The sequence below is a fragment of the Sturnira hondurensis genome, unplaced genomic scaffold (genome assembly GCF_014824575.4).
Source record: "Sturnira hondurensis isolate 20B ecotype Veracruz unplaced genomic scaffold, ASM1482457v3 Scaffold0010128, whole genome shotgun sequence".
In the NCBI taxonomy this organism is placed as follows: Eukaryota; Metazoa; Chordata; class Mammalia; order Chiroptera; family Phyllostomidae; genus Sturnira; species Sturnira hondurensis.
The window spans coordinates 16,483,516-16,497,341 of record NW_028082759.1 but is presented as its reverse complement, the minus strand read 5'-3'; the positions used below and the strand labels follow the sequence as shown (position 1 = coordinate 16,497,341).

At 43.1% G+C, this 13,826-nt stretch overlaps 1 protein-coding gene across 3 annotated transcripts in view; it reads right to left on the bottom strand.

The window, feature by feature from the left end:
- The window catches only part of INPP4B (inositol polyphosphate-4-phosphatase type II B), a 241,481-nt gene that overhangs the window by 55,519 nt on the left and 172,136 nt on the right, over nt 1-13,826 (bottom strand). The window lies entirely within an intron of this gene.

Genomic DNA, 13,826 nt, shown 5'->3' with positions numbered 1-13,826 from the left:
TCTAACCTGGGCACCGCCTTTATGCTAGGGGATGGTCTGCACGCCTCTGGCTTCCTTCTGTTAAAGGCAACTCTTCCCCTGCTGGAAGCACAAGTGTCTCTGGCTTCTACAGTCTTCACCTGGACTGGGCGCCAAGTCAGTGCTACTGTTCTCGTAACCTGGCTGACAGTCACCTTGCCCTTGCCCTTGGCCATGTGGAGAGCACTCACCACTCTCCCGGGATCCCTTGCTATCCCACTCCCTGACGGATCTTTCTCCCTCCAGCCACACACACTCAAATCAGTTTGATTTCCATCCCATCACTCGCTCTCTGGCTTCCTCTCTTAAAATACTCGTTGAGTACTAAAGTATTCAGAACAAAGTCCAAGTGCAAAAAAGAGCCTCCGCTGTCTGACCTCTGCTGCTGCCTAGTCTCCTCTGTCAGAGCTCTGTCACTGGCAGTGTCGGTTGCAGTGAACTGACCACGTTCCCCGACACCTGGGCTCCTCCCTCGCCTCAGGGTGTCTGCAAGGCTCATCTCCAATCCTGGACCACCTTTCCCGTGCATCCCTTCCTTCCGGAAAGCACACTCCTCCACAGGCTCAGTTCAGCGTTTCCCTCTCCCAGGACCTCCCCACGAACTAGCATACGTAACACAACCCATTCACTGAAGTTTGGGCTGAGTTCGTTTCTTTTCTTGCCCACCACTCTCTTTTCTCTCCGTTCTGTAACTACTGATACACTGTTGCTCAGCAAGAGAGGGAGCTCGCTGAGGACAAGGGGCTTATGTTTTAGTCACCAAATCGCCATAACGTAGGATTGTGTCTAATATAACAACAGGCATTCCATCAGCTTTAACTGAATGAATGAATGAAGTTACAAAAAAAATAAATAAAACCAAAGCCTTTTAAGATAGAGCAAGCATGAGGAAATTGTATTTTTGACAGTATTTGAAATTTGAGTAGGTTTCTCTTGAAACCAAGATACAAGATTGGAACCCTCTGTACTTCCGGTGTGCCTAGACTTCGAATGTGTTGCAATGATAGATTTATGACTTTGACATATGATGTAGATGCGATGTCCAGTGTGTTAAAAAATCAAAGCCCTGACAAATGTCAAATATTACCAGTTCTGGACTGTATGACATTCCATTAAAATATAAGTAAATTAATAGTGTGACAGGGAGATTGAAAGAAATGAGTGCAAGATGAAAATCAATTATGAGTCAGGATTTGAAGTGATATGCATTTCTCAGCACCAAAGTGTGAGCTTCATCATCAGTAATATGAGTGGTCAATAACCAGGTAAGGCCTTGGAAGAGTTACAGGGAACAATAAAAAGAATCATAATCACTATTACACCATGTCCACTGTCACTCATTTACGTTGTGGTGTCACAAACTAAGTAAAATAAACCAAAATGGTTGGAAGGGTCATTTGTGACCTCAGCTTAATGAAAAGACATGTCCTTTCACACTCTCTGTCACTGCTTATGTGATGCCGGGACACATCGGGGACATTGGGGGCTATTTAAAATATTGCAGAATGAAGTGCCATGCTATGAATAAAATACACTAGAGAAAGGGGAATTCAATGAAGGCCTATTAAGTTTGTAATCATTTAATAAGGGACTTGACTTCTGGGCAGCCTAGTATAAAATACAAACAATGGTTCGATTTAAACAGGCACCGGTTACCTATTGACTCTAGAGTCATCACGACACGTCCAAAGGCAAGTGGAGAACATCGCTTACTTCCAGAATAAAACACATATCAATAGAGACCAAGGAGGAATATTCTAAATTCATAGGCTTTTCATATTTGTAGTCTTTTATGTCCCATTCTCTCTACCACTTCTCATTTAATTATTGTTCTCAACATGAATGCATGAACTGAACCATGAATGCACAAAGAAAATAAATATTTCAGTTAATTGAGCCAGATGTCCATCTTAAAAGACAGAGGGCAAGAAACCAATTTTGCGTGCGGAGGTCTGGAGAGATGAGTTTCTACTAACACATTCTCAAACATAAACAAGTTTGAGCAGCAGGTGGCGCTGCTTTCTCAGGCTGCAGCAGGACCACCGGGTCACTGCCTCCAGGAAACTGAACTTTGTACGTGTGCTTATTAGTTCCCCGGCAGCACTGACATGCTGTTTCTGCACTGCCCAGTACACCACCCCGTGCAAGCGGTCAAAAACTTGGTCATGAGTGTGATATGCTTTTTCTAGTTAGAAAACGGAAACTGCCTTGGGTATATCTCTTTCTCCCTGGTTAGAGACCAAGTGACAACTCAGACACAGCTGACTTTTTTTTTTAAGGTCTTTCAAAGAGGATTGACACAGATTTCTTTATTTCCATCAGAATAATTTCTTTATTCATCTCTTAACCTATCTTTGCACTTATCCTACTTAGTTGATTCTTAATCATAAATTGCAATCAGGAAAAGAGGGCTAATTTCTAGTCCTACTGGAATAAAAGTGAAAGCCTGGAATAAAGAAAAAAAGAAAATACGCCAACACTCTAAACCCAGGAGCATGTTAGATCCTTGTCTGATGCTAACAGTCATCCAGTGCCTGCATTTTCCTATAATTATACAGACTTTTTATGACTAAAATGTAAGGAAAATGATAATATAAAACATTAGTTATGAATGATAAAATAATACATTATTGAACAAGGTAGAATGCCTTAAATTTAGTAGTGAGCTCCTAACAGAGAAGCCTATGAGAGCTAAAAATGCTTTTTCCCCCAGCAGATAAAGAAAAACTGCAGTGGCAAAAGCAAATCGCAGCGACTCCAGCTTTGCTCCCTGTTAATATTCACTAGGTGCAGCTCTCAGGCTCTGAAGTAAACACGATGTGGTCTGGCAGGGCCACGGAAGGGCCGGAGTCAGTTCATAAATGGCCTTTTCGCTCTGACACGCATCCAAATCGTTCTCAAGAAAGAACAGCAAAAGCTTCAGTTTTCTGCTGGAAAAAAAAATTGTGAAAAGGAAAAAGCCGCATTTTTGAGAATCTTCAGATCCAAGATGACAATTTTGACATCCCTCCCCCTTTACCTTTGTGTCTCTCCATATAACGAATCTGACATGGTGTTTACATTGTCCTCATGATACGGGAGGACATGATAAAGGCCACGTCCTAACAGGGATGAAGACGGCATCCATTCGGCACTATTTAGTCAGAGTAGAAAATCCCATAATGTACTCCTCCACTCTCCTGAGTTTAGATTCTTCAACAATCAGCTCAGAGCTTACACACACACACACGTGCGCGTACACACACGACTCATTATCCAGTGAGGCCGGATAGCTAGGGGAGTCGCTGCAATACCATCATGGAGCCAACTCCTTTCCAGGAGCTAATCGGTCCAGTTGGCACCAAAGTGCCCACACTTCTGATTCTATCCTTTGAGCTCTTTTCCGTGGCAGAGGGAAATACAGAAAGCACATTTTAGTGTCTGTATAAAAACTCGCTGAAACCCCTAACCCTGAGACCAACAAGCAGAGCGTTTCCTCAGGAACTCAAAATGTGTGTGGCGGAGCTGGGCTCTGTGAAGTGGGCTGGCAGCCGCCCAAGCAGAACCTGTTTTCCAGCTGCTTACTGGTTTCTAGAACATTCAAGTGACGCTTCCCAAGGGATTCAAAGAAGGCCTGCTGGGTGCCCCCCTCACTGCCTCCACACGCCCTCTATTTCCTGTCCGGGTCATCCATATCCTCTGAGCTCAATGGCACTTATGTTCTTCAGGAGAAACATAAAAGGCCAAATACCAACCAGCTGCACCAGGACATAAAGCTTTCTTTCCCATTTCTCAGCCGTTTTCTTTCTTTGCAGGTGCATGGTCTCCTTTGCTCCTTTAAAACAATTACCTCCACACACGCTTGTGGCCATTATTTTCATTATCGCAACTTTTCAGACATAGAAAACAAAGAGATGCTAAAACATCGCCCGCCCATTAAACTTTATGCAAAGAGGTAAGAGGAGAAATGAGCCCAGCTTTAAGGATTCACCTAAGTTAAGAAGATGATGAACTGTCATGTCACACCAGGCAATTCCAATGGCCTTTAAGGAGAGCGACAAAATTGCCAAGGTTGTGAGAAGAACAGACACCAGACCCCCAGCCAACACGTTTTCACAGAATGGCCAAGCCCCCAGACCCAGGGCAGTGGCTTCATGGTCAGGGGCTGGAAGTGAGGAATGAAGATATCCCTTCTCACAGAGTCCTTATGGCTTTTGAAGGACTTATGTTCCCCATCAACCCAGACCTAGCAGCCTCCGTGCCCCGCCGAGAGAAGGCCCTGTCTTTCAGGAATGACTTTACAATGTGTACACCATAACTGGAGGGGTCGGTTAAGGCTTCCTGCCCAGACACCTTCTAGCTAAACTCCTTTGTATGAGTAGAATAAACGGGGCTGCCTTTGGTCACAGAACCTGCTCCTGGGAGCCTTCCCACAGCCGGATGTGCCCTGAGGTTACGGAGCACAGAGCCAGGCTGGTCCAGACACAGGGAAGGGACACCTGCTGAGGTGTCCCTTCCAGACACAGGAAGACCCTGCTCGTCTTCATCCTCCACCTCCTGGCTTTGGTCCAGGAGCTAAAAACTTACCCTGCATGTATCTTCATGAACAAATGCTAAGCTATCTTCCTTGTATCACCTTTTTTCTCCGCCTTTTCACTGCCACCATAAGAATCATCCTCATTTATTAGACAAATAGAACTTGTTGGGAACCGCCCTGCCTGGTTTTAGGAGCTGTAAACCCTCCATGGCTAAGGCTGAGTGAACAAACTTCAGACCATAAGCCACTAAGGAGACAAAACTTGTCCCCCTGGCAGGGGAGCCGCTTCTCCTCCTTTTTCCATAACTGGCCCCCAGGGCTTGGTTGGCTAGGAGATGAGGGGTAAGATTCCTCAAGGGGGAACGACCTAAGACAGGCACGATCATGTGGAGGCCCCAGGGAAGGACTTGGGGGCTATGGAGAAAGGGGGTAATGGACCCTCTCCCCTCCGCTTTGACGAAGCCTGACTCCCCTGAGTCCGAGAGAAGTCTCCGAAAATTCCTTCGCTATCTGCCTCCTCTGCCTGACTTAAGCCTGAAACTATGACACAGGGCCTGTGCTGGAAAGGGCGGGCTTCCCAGGAGATCAGGCCTGAGAAAGGATATGTAAAATCCTGTGAAGCCTGCTTTGCTAAGAATGCTCTTAGTTAAGTGATAAAGGTCTGAGCGGGAAATGAGTTTCTTTCCCAAAGTTTTGGAGCCTTTTTAGCTGATAGACCCTGACTCAGAAGAAGCCCTAATAGTTCTTTGTATGCTATCTACTGTTTGATCCTTACTGCCTGACAATGATTAATGAGCTTGTACTGTACTCCTATGCAATTTAAACCCAATAAAAGCCTGTCTAGGTAAGCATCAGCACGCTCTCCCCTTGAGAGAGTGGCCAAGCCACTCTGAGGTGGTCCCTGCTTGAGGGAGTAGCCATGCAGCCTTTTCCTCCACAGGACTCGGTGGTTCATGTGAATTTGTCTCATATCTCATCCAAGATGCCCCGGGAAATGCAGGCTGGTGTACGTGTCATAGAACCTCTTAGCTATGAGGTTCTCTGAGTGTATTTAATACTTAGAACTCACAGCCCCTACCCTCAAGCAGGTTAAAAGATAGAAGGGAAGGGAAGAGGTATAAAGCAAGACCTACAATGTCAGGGAGACGTTAGTGCTGCAAAAGATGGAACAGCGATGAAGCACATTTACAAGAGTGAGGAGTTCGGAGACCTGAGGGAACATCTCTGGTGACAAGATCATGTCCTGCCCTGGTTGTGTCCTTTACTGAACACTTGAAAATGTCCTGGCTGGTGGTGGTGGGGGGGGGGGGGGTCAAGGAAGCTCAAGGCTGCAGGCGGTAAAGACCTGAAAGTGAGGCTCTGTAGAAACTGAGTCTGAAGGGGTGTCTCGTTTGCTGATGCCAAATGCCACAAAAAGACAGGAGGGACCGTGTGGAGGCAGGAAGGGTTGAGATGGCTCAAGGACTCGGAAAAGGCTGAATAACATAGCAGATGCTAATCTAAGCATGACGCTACGGGGCGGGGAGGGGGGAGGGGAGAAAAACAATGGAAAGTGCGGTGGGCAGTCACCACAGCAGGGTGAGGGGAGGGGCACGGAGGGATGGGACAGAAGGAGGAAGGTGCAGAGTACTCGTGAGCAGAGAGCAAAAAGATAAGACACAAGACCTAATCTAGAAATAACAGGTATCGTGCAGGGCCCAGGAGGAAAGCTTTATGGCAGCCCTGGGAGTTACCCTGCACCTTCCTTCCTTCGTCGCTCCCTCGGGGCAGTCTTAAAGGGCACTCGAATATCTTAGAACGTACTCATCCTTGTGTCCGCTGAACTATGACCCAAGCTAAGTGACTGGTCTGGGCACCTTCCAGAGGTATAGAAAAATGAGCGTACGGTTGCTCTCAGACAAACGGCTGCAGAAAGAACAAAGGCCGCCTTTTCTCATGTCAGGGAGGCCCTGTTTGTTTAAACCCTGCCAGCCTGAGCACACAGCGCCGTCAAACTTTCCAGGCTTGCTCTTAGAAAAATAGCAACGGAAATGCGCCAACTGATATCCTGGTTCAGCTCCTCATCTCGTAGCACAAAGTTGAAAGCCTTAAGTAAATTCTGCTAAGACGGTTTCCAGGAACTAAATCCACTAATCAAACAAGCTCTGTGTCTGGTGGAGCACAAGGCTGGGACAGGGGCTTATGCCGGACCTGCCCGGGTCGCCCACTCACACACATCAGGCTTGTTTTGCCTTTCAGCCTTGAGGAAACGAACCCCAGGACTCCAGCCTGCACATGTGCTGAGCATTTAAGAATAAGCTGCATAGGTCATAGGTCGCCGAGCAACCTGAAACCACTAAGACATCTGCATCATCAGAGAGCTCCTCATTCAAATTTTGTCCAGCAACCAAGATTGAGAAGCGACGGGCACTGCTATGATACTGAGTTGACTTAAGCCTGCACGCAGAGGAAGGTGGACGAGACGTATTTTATCTTGAAGTGAACCAGTCAAGTTCAAGGCAAGTGAAATACAGTGCACCATTTTTTAAGAGAAATATTTCTACATATACAACCAAGCCTCGTGGAAAGACGTGTGAGTGCTGCACCCAGTGCGGTTTCTCTATTCAGTCTTGCAACCATCTGCCCCGAAGTTCCCGGATGGGACATACGAATCTCTTTTCTCTGTCTACCCCAGTTTCTCTGTGGGAGTGAACAGGACAGTTATGAAAGAGTTAAGTCGTTTTTCTAGTGTCATTGTGAATACATGGCGATATTTCTGCGTAAAGCACGGTTCCATAGCAAACTTAAGAGCTATCTACAGGATTGATTTTCATGAAGTTATCTCATAAAAACAACGCTCTGTGCAAAAGGTAAGAGCAAAAAGTTATCTGCAGAGAGAAAGATTAGAGATGCTTTTTCCTGGAAGGAACAGGGCAGTGCAGCCTAGTGGTCAGGAGGGCAGGCTATTGACTCAGAGACGCCCCCCACCCCGCCCCCCACCCCCGGGTGGGAAGCCAAGCTCTGCCACCAGCGTAGGCAGGACAGGGCACAGGCAACTTCAACCCTCACTCCTTTACCCATGAGTGTATATGATCAGTCTTAAAAGTGTGGAAAGAATTAAGTAATATAGGCAGAGCCCCTATAAGTAATACGGAATATTCAGTAAAATTAATACCAGTGAATATTAAGTAATATTTTTAAAGTTTTTAGCACGTATTAAGCAACCCTGAAAGTGTGAGCTACTATCTTAAAAAAAATGGAAACAACCATAAAGAAATTTGCATCACACCATCTCTCCCTACCCACCTGCATTAGTTTCTTGTGCGCATCCTTCTCCCCTGTTTCTGAGAGAAGCCCCATGAACTCCTGTGGCTGGGACCTGCCGCCTGTAGGCAGACCTCGCCCTCTCACCCACTTCAGAGTCCCACTCACCAATTCCCTCCCCTTCCTCCTCCATTATCGATGTTCCCTTTGCTACTGGGTCACTCCCTTTGTTAGTGTCAGCACACAAACATGTTACCTCCCCATCTCCAGAGAGTAACCCTTTCTTGACTCCCCTCTACAGCCTCTACCCTATTTCCCTGCTTCTTTTCCCAGTGAACCTCATCAAGATTTGTCTCCACTTGCTGTCTCCACTTTCTTTTCTTCCTTCTCCTCAACCTGCTCTACTCGGGCGTTAGTCTCTTTCCATGCTAACAAAGCTTCTCTCGTCAGTGCTATCAACGACCTCCACGCGGCTCCATCCAAAGTCACTCCTCAGCCCCCATTTCACGTGACCTATCAGCAGCGGTAGGCGTGTGGAGCGTTCCCTCGTGGGATTTCTGCTAACCCTGGATTTCAGGATACCACACTCGCTTGGTGTCCTCCCACCTTACTGGCCATGCCTTAGCCAGCTTTGTTGCTGGTTCCTACACTTCGTTCTGAGACACTAACCCTGGGATGTCCCCTGTTGTGATATCAGTCATTTCCCTTTTCTCTGTAAAACTCAATCCTTTATTGACATTTTTCAGTTTCACGGCCTTAAGTATCATCTACATATGGACAATTTCCAAATTTTTGTCTTTACTCGTTCCTCTCTCCTGAATTCCAGAGTCTTACATCTAACTGTATACTTGATGTTTCTGTGCAAATATAACATGTTCCGAAGGGGCTCCTGCTCCTGAGCACAAAACCTGTTCCTTCCAGTGTCTTTCCTCGTGAGTACATGGCCCCCCTTCCCTTCCAGTTTTACTCAGGCCAAAAATTCAATCATTCTTGACTCCTCCTTTCCCTCTCACTTTCCCTTCAAAATCAGAAAACTGTTGGTATTACCTTCAAAATAAGTACAGGTTGCAAAGAAATAATGTTCACACCTCCACTGCCACCAGCTTCTCAGCCCAAGCCACCATCACGCTTCACCTAGATAATCACTCTCTAACTGGTCAATACCTGCTTCTACCCTTTACATCTACAGCCTCCTCACACCACAACAGCCTTGTGTTAAAGTACACGCCAGATAAGTCTAGTCCCTGCTCAAAACCCTCCAATGGCTTCTCATTTTTCTCAGAGTAAAAGACCAAGTCAACACAAAAGACCTACATGACCCTTCCCCAGCTTACCTCTTTAAATTCATTTTCTGCCCTCTCTCCTGCACTTCATTGAAACCAAATGGGCTTCCTTGTTATTTCATGCTCGTGGAGGGCACATGTCTGTCTCAGGGCCTTTGCATTAGCCGTCCCTGTACCCTGGAAATCCCTCCCTCAGTATCCACAGGGACACTTTCTTGCCTCCTGGTGTCTTTGCTCAGACATCAGTTTCTCAAGGACACTCCCATTGACCAGAACACTAAACTTCAACTCCCGCCCTCCAGCAATACTTCCAAGCCCTCTTACCTTGCTGTATATTTTCCCACCGCATTTGTCACCACTGACATGTTACAGAATGACCTTATTTCTCATGTTATTTTTTAAATGTCTCTCTGCTGCAGGAGACAAACTTTAGGAGGACAGCTGTTTTATCTGTCTCATTCATTGCTGTATCCCCAGTGTTAGGAATAGTGCCTGACACATAGTAGGTGCTCAATTAAAATGTGTCAAGTGACAGAAAGGAAAGAAAAAATTACTTTAAATAATGCAGCATCTTTATTCTCATAAAAGTTTATAACTGGAAGCAATTTTGAACTTTTGCAGATGATATTATTTTACCAACTGAAGTGAGGTCCGGAGAATTTATATGAGCTGTCAAAGGCCATGTAGCCAGATAAGTAAACTGTGAACTTGCCAAGTTAGCTTGGCCCTGAGTCGAGTGTTGTTTTGTTACATCATTATTCACTGCACAATTTTAAGGAAAACATTATTTTCCTGATAAGAGCAGACATTCAAAAATGTCATCATGTAAATTATTATCGGAATTCTAATTTTACAATAAAGATATCTGTGGTGTGTTTTGTTTACATTCTACTGAGTATTTTTTAACTTGTAAATGTACTTTAAAAATTACTTCACCTGCTAACCTATGAGTTTTAAAAAACCTGATTCATCCATGCTTATTTCTCACAAAATTCTAAATGTTCATGTATAGGAATTCATGGAATTCACAAATATTACTACTTTAGGCCCTTTGATGAAAATGATGCCATCTGCTTCAATTTTGGCACATTCCCCATTAAAACACATTTGTTACATGGTATGAAACCACTAAAATAATTGTCTAATGTTGAGTATAAGTTCTGGAATATAATGATTTTCATGCAGGTATGTGTAAAAATGCACAAATATTGAGGTTACTCACCTAATAATATCAAGAAAAAATTGTTAAAATAAAATAAAAAGCCATGAAGATGAAATGTACAACCCAGGAAATGTAGCTAGTCATATTGTCATAACTTTATGTGGTGACAGATGGCCTTTAGACTTAAGGTGGTGACCACAAAATAAAGTATACAAATGCTGAATTATTACGTCATGCACCTGAAACTAATGTAATGTTGTACCCCAACTATACCTAAACTAAGACGAACTCTGACACAGCATTTATGTCAGGGCTTATAGTTGGGTACATTAGAAAAAGGTATTCAATGACATAGGATGGATGTTTGGTCTTTCCACGAGGGATTTCACGATGTTCTTGTGGAGAAAGAGAAATGCAGGGCATGCAATGAGGTGAATGGACAAATACGTCGATGGCTGGCCACACCTTCTCAAAGAGTAGTGATCAGCAGGTGTGTTTCAATGAATAAAGTTCTTTTTAGTGCTGTGTCTCAAGGATCTGTTTTTACCTGTTTTCCCATCATTTTTATCCATTACTTCTGTGAATAGACAGAAAGCATTTATAAAATGTGAATAAAGTAAACCTGGGTAGGACAATAGACGTGATGGATGAAAGAAATAGGTATTTATTAGAGTGTACTCAAAAGTGTATTATACTGCAGTCATGGGTTTAGACATCAATCTTTTCAGTAGAATTGAGATAGACTGTGTCTTAATCTCCTTGTGCCCCTAATATCCCACAATTTCTAACACACATTAGTGTTTAAATACTACTTGAATCTTGAGAAGCTTGAAAAATAGGTCAAATTTAGCAAGACCTAGAGATACCGATGGAGTTCGCAGTAGAATGTGGCTGTCCGAGTGACTGATGAAAACAAAGATAGCATTAATGGAATAGCATCTAAAAGTGAGGAGGTGGGTAGTGGTCCCATATCCTCTGCATTTCATGCCACTCCTTTGAAAATGACCGAGAAAGTGGCAATTCAAAAATGGATACAGCGATGGCTTTCAGATATGTTAGGTGATAATGTGGGAAAGGAAATGAATTTGTTAGGGCAAAGGATGAGATCTGGGCCAAGGGTAAAATGAAAGGAAATGTATTTTGATCAACAGCTAGGTTCTGCCACTCTAGAAATAAAAACGGTTTTCTATCGGTGGAGTTGTGTGGCACAGGTTAGGTGGAAATGGGCGGAGATACTGTGGGTAAGCTTCTTTGCATAATTTAAGTAGTTTAATTACAGAATCTTTAAGGGAATATCAAGATCTATGATTCTAATATTTCCTGATTTTATACTTGAGTCCTCAACTTATTCTGAAATTGAAGGCATGTGGTGTTATGCATATAGTACATGCTTCTAAATATGTTTAAGTATATGACAAAATAGGAGGACGATCTCATTCACAAAGAAAACACAGAAATACATATAAGTCATGAACATTTGGACAGGACACTCTATTACTTATGTTCAGAACAGTAGAGAAGGTTGACTTCTCTTGGCACTTTTGTATTAATCCTGAAAAGACATTCACGAAGATATACTGTAAAACCCTAGATCTAAAACAAGCAACCTTCAAAACCACACATTAAAACATTATTAAATACATTATTAAAGGAAAGTCTGCAACTTGAAAAGAAAAATGTCTGCGGGTTAGAGAGGAACATACATGGATAAAGGTAGACACATTCAGAAGATCGCCTGTTTAACCACGTTAGATACACACCACAAAGCAAATGCTGACGTGTAAAAATAGAGGGTGGTGATAGAGAAAGAAAAACTGATTGCCAAATGGTTGACTTAACCTACGAGATTTCAAAATGTATCCCAATGGAAAACATACATTGACAGCATAAGAACTCCAGAAGTTGATTAAAACTATTTGCTGAGCTTAATATTTAAAGAAAAAAAACTTATACAACATCAGGAAACAAATCACTGATAAACGATATTGCAACCAAGGCCTGTTAGTATGTACCACGTCATACATTTCAATAAATTACAGGTAATGCAAATTCTTCACTGACTCAGTTCATTAATTAATTGTAAAAAGAGAAGAATGAAATGCCTTTTCCATGCTATTGGTGGGCTGTGGATAAATTGGAGAAATCAATTTTATTACCATAAAGATCTTGAAATGATATATTAAGTTATATAATGTCAAACTTCACAAATGACCAGAAAGTACAAAACAAGGATTTCCACCCAAAGTAGTATGAAATCAGTGAAAATAAGAATGGCTGGGAAGCCTACAGGTGGAAAGAATGCTTGTAGGTAACCGGTGGTGAGAGTACCTGTCATTAACAAGAGCCATCAAAACGTTCCTATCCACCTAAATGTTGGTTTCTACATACTAGTTTCCAATACGTGATACCAGGGTTTCTTAGAAATGGCTGAACCTAGCAATGGGGCAGGGGAAATACACATTTTGATTCATTTAGTTATGAAATCGGACTAAGTTCATTACTAAAACTGATACCATTAAAAATGAAACCCCCCACAGACAGTTAGACCAAGACAGTATGAACAGGAAGAACATTAGCGTAAACTCTCCACCTGCGTCATGCACCACAGAAGATGAGGGCCGTCAACAACAAAAAGAACTTTAGGAAGCCACAGATTCCAGAATGGCTTGGGAATGGTTCTACTGTTACTCCAGTGATAAAAGATTGATTTTCCCACAATTAAACTCCTGGTGAAATGCGAGTAATGAAAAAATCAGGAAAACAAGTTGGAAAAACATGAACTGAACTTGAGAAGCATTCGTATTTTCTTATAAGTTATTTTCTTAAAATAAAAGGCAAAGCAGGCTGCAGAAGGAGAGGGTCGGGCAACACTGTTTCTTCTCTACAGAGACCTAGGATGTATAGCAGGAGGGCTGGGGCAACTCTGACAGAGATTCTCACCACCATTAAAAAAATGGTGTTAGTCTCCATTTTTTTCAACAAAACTAATCGAATTAGCAAACAGACTTTTAACAACCAAAAAAAAAACCAGTAAGAGGGACACAACTATAGTTAAATTTTGATTATCACATTCTCTGATCAGCTGTGTTAAGCCATACCTTTCAATTATTTATCTATACACCTGTCTGTAGACACACACACACATGTATGTGCATTTATGTGCATGTGTGTATGATGTGTACATCTCTCCATGAAAATCTAGACTTTTTAATATGTCTTTGGAATAGTGCACAAACGTGATTTTTTTAAAATTCAGTTTTAGTTGTTTTTAGAGAGATGGGATGGGAAGGAGAAAGAGAGGGAGAGAAACGTTGACGGGCTGCTTCTCACAAGTGTGCTGACTGGGGCCTGAATGCACCACCCAGGCATGTGCCCTGACCACGAATCAAACCAGTGACCCTTGGCTTTGCAGAATGACATTCAACCCACTGGTCAGATTTGAGCCACATTGGTCAGGGCCAAACATAGTATTCTTATTTGGAATCAAACCTTCTTAAATCCTTTTGAAATAATTCACAAAAAATAATCCTCAGAATAAGGTAAAGAGCAGTTTATCTATCATACTGCATTCTTTTCGGGCCCCATTCTGAGGTATTATATCCTG